Raw genomic sequence first — 3,784 nt, 5'->3', positions numbered from 1 at the left:
ACCTGAACAGCCAAGGCAGTTTCTCCAAAACCTGATAATCTGACAATGGACTCTGTATATGAAACCGAACCTTTTGAAGTATATATCTCCACCTTGCCTCAGGACAAATTGTGTTAATAAAAAGCAAGGGGTCCTGAGACAAGGAGATCTTAGTTTCTTTAGCTAGGCTCCTCTGACCCCCAAATGCCTTTCAAAATTATGCTTCGTCTCTGGACTCTTTATTAAGTCACACACAGCCCTTCTCCAGATTGCTGAACCCGTCTAGATGCTGGAGCAAGAACCCCCGCAGGCATGTGCCTTTAACCGGAATCGAACCTGGGACCCTTCAGTCCGGAGGCCAGCACTCTATCCACTCAGCCAAACCAGGAAGGGCTGGAGACATATTTTAAAGCCAGGAGTCTGCATGAGATTTCCGAGCAGAAAGAGGGAAAATAGAAGGTTTGAGGACTAAGCCCTGGACACGAAGACAAACCATCAAAGGAAATGGAAAAAAGCATTCCTTGAAGACAATGGAAAGAAGCAATTGTAGAAGGGAGAAGGAATTCACAAGAAAGGATCCAGGAAGGAGAGGACTGAAAATTGACTAGAACATTTAGCCATGTGGAAGTCATTGATCTTGACTCAAGGATTTTCAGTGAAGTGAAAGTCTGACTTTAATGGTTAGGAGAGAATGGGAGGAGAGAAGTGGAGACAGAGTATGCATAACTCTTTTAGAGTCTGTTCTGTAGATGGGAACGGAGAAATAGAACAGCAGCTGGAGGGGGGTGTAGTTTTTTATTTTTCCCAGGAATGCAAGTATGGTTTAATATTTGTAATTCAATCACTTTAATTCAGGGGTCCTCAAACTATGGCCCGCAGGCCACATGTAAATACAAATATTGTATTTGTTCCCGTTTTGTTTTTTTTTACTTCAAAATAAGATATGTGCAGTGTGCATAGGAATTTGTTCATAGTTTTTTTTTTTTAAACTATAGTCCGGCCCTCTACCGGTCTGAGGGACAGTGGACTGGCCCCCTGTTTAAAAAGTTTGAGGACCCCTGCTATAATTCATTACACCAATACTTTAGAAAAGCCACATAATGCTATCCTATATAATAAAAGGGTTATAAGCTAATTGAACAAATGGAGGAACAACTAGTCACTATGATGCGCACTGACCACCAGGGGGCAGATGCTCAAGGCAAGCTCCCACAGGGGGAGTGCAACTGAACCAGAAGCTGGGCTCACAGCTGCGTGGAAACAATGGACAGGGCTTGCTTAAGGCATACATAAGCTTCCTTTTAGTACAGAAGTTAGAGGCCTGGGCATGACAACCCACAATGGCCTACCCAGTTAGGAATTTATCATCAGATCACCCTGAGAGGTTATTTTCCATAGTAACACACTTTTTAAAATTGATAAACCTATTTTCCAAAAATTGCCAGAAAACTTTATACTGAATGGTAAAATGTTTAAATCATTTAAAAAACCATTTCCATTAAAATTGGCAAAAAGATAAGGATGCTCTCTATCACATCTATTAAAATCAACATGACTATTATTTTTTGGGGGGGTAGGGATGAGTTTCAAATATAAGCGAAAGTTTATTTACTAGTAGGAAGTCACAGAGGTATGAAAAGTGATCTGGTTGCTCGGATGGTGTTGCTCAGTGGTTGAGCGTCAACCTATGAACCATGAGGTCACAGTTTGATTCCAGGTCAAGGCACATACCCTGCCAGGGCACTCCCAGTAGCGGGTGTGTAGGAGGCAGCTGATCCATGATCCTCTCTCATCGTTGATTTTTTATCTCTCCCTCACTCTTCCTCTCTCTGAAATCACTAAAAAATATATTTAAAATAAAATAAAAGCCTCTTTAGCCAGCCTTCAGCTGGAAATTCAGGGTAAATATTCCCCAATTGAGTTTTAATTCCAGTTGGATTCTGGGAGGAGGTGTGAGAAAGATCCACCTACTCTGCAGCCATCTTTTCTCAGTTCAAGGGGGATATCTTTTAAAATCAACTTCATGGAGGCCTAATTTACATAAAGTGCTCACATTTTAAGTGTACTCTTCTATGAGCTGTGACAAATGTATATACCTGTGGATGAAAGGGGCCACATGCTGACCTGACAAGCTCAGGGGAGGCCTGCATGGCAGTCTTGCAGACTCAAAGACCTAAAGTAACCACAAAGGATGGTCTGAAATTAAACTTTAAAAGCAGTTATGGTGGACAGTTATGTCCTAGACTGGTATCTTCACTGACAAGGTCAACCTTTACCTTAACTGAGCCTATCTGTCTTTTTGCATCTATGATAACATACCCTTGAAATGTCTGGGTAATTTGTAACTTCCCTTTTTCTGGAGCCCCTGGGGCACAACCAAATGTGCTGGCACCAGGACAGATACCACAAATTCCTTCATTATCATGTTAGCTGTACCTGCACCCGCATAAGTATGTGTCCATCATTTTGCTTTTTATCCAATCCCAGGGGTTTCCTCAACTTTACTTTATTCCACCTTCTTAATCTATCACCAATGGATTTCATGTAACCCACCTACGTCCCTCCTTTGATTGCAATGATGGGATATTGGAGTTGTTTATAGTGATATAAAAGATATATTTATGTACACCTATGTATATATGTGTATATATGAGTATAGTATATACATAGGCATATAAAAATTTGTACCTATGTATAGTGACGGATAGTGATGGCTGTTAATTAGAGTTATTATGGTGATCATTTCTCAGTATATATATATAGAATCATTGTGTTGCACACTTGAAACTCATATAATGTCAATCATACCTCAAATTTTTTAAATATATAAATCAGTTTATTTACAGATTTATCTTTCCTTAAAGTGCATTTCTCTTAGCAAATCTATTTATATAGGTATACATCAAAATTCATCCCAGGTATTTTACAGATCACACTTACGAATCATACCCTGAGTATGTTATGCAAAGTTGCACTGGATGTTACAACTGACTGAAAATGGCCTAAAGACCAGGCTGTTTACACATACACAGTAAACTGGTTGATTTTTCATGGCTGCACAATACAGTAGACAGAGGCTGAGATGGAGAATGTTTTGCAATGGGTTTATGGAGAAGGCTTTGCAAAGTGCAGTAGGAAAAGCTATTAAACACAGGTTTATTAAAATGACATCAGTTTATATTTTTCCTTCACATTTTTATAATTCAAGGATATTTTATTGAACTGCTGCACAGCCATTTTAAGATGAATTGTAAACACATAAACATATATATAATATACACTGTATCCTATATAATAAAAGAAAGACATGCAAATTAACCATCCCTCTGCAATGCTCAAGCCATCCCAACAAACCATGCCCACCAGCCAATCAGGAGCAAGTGTGCAAATTAACCCAACTAAGATGGCAGTGGCTATGGAGCTGGAGCAAGCAGGAGGTTTGGGTTCCCTTGGCGATGGAGGACGTCAAGCTTCCCGCCTGCCCTGGCAGGCCCTGGGTTCCGCTTAAGGCTACAAAGTTTCAATTATAGAAGATAAATAAATCCTAGAAAAAAAAAGAAAAAGAAGGAGGGGCTGGGAGCTTGTGTCACCGGGGGGCGTGGCCAGTCTGAAAACGGCCTTCATTCCCTCACTCAGGCTGGCCACACCTCCATGGGGTGAGGGTCCCCACTGGGGGGCTTGGCCAGTGTGCAAACAGCCATCAGTCCCTCACCCAGGCTGGCCAGTCACCCCAGCGGGACCCCCACCCTGATTTGGGACACCCTTCGGGGCAAAGCAGCCAGCCCACACCCGTGCACCAGGCCTC

Source organism: Myotis davidii, unplaced genomic scaffold (assembly GCF_000327345.1).
Source record: "Myotis davidii unplaced genomic scaffold, ASM32734v1 scaffold137, whole genome shotgun sequence".
Lineage (NCBI taxonomy): Eukaryota > Metazoa > Chordata > Mammalia > Chiroptera > Vespertilionidae > Myotis > Myotis davidii.
The sequence above is the reverse complement of the archived record's forward strand: the minus strand, read 5'-3'. Positions refer to the sequence as shown.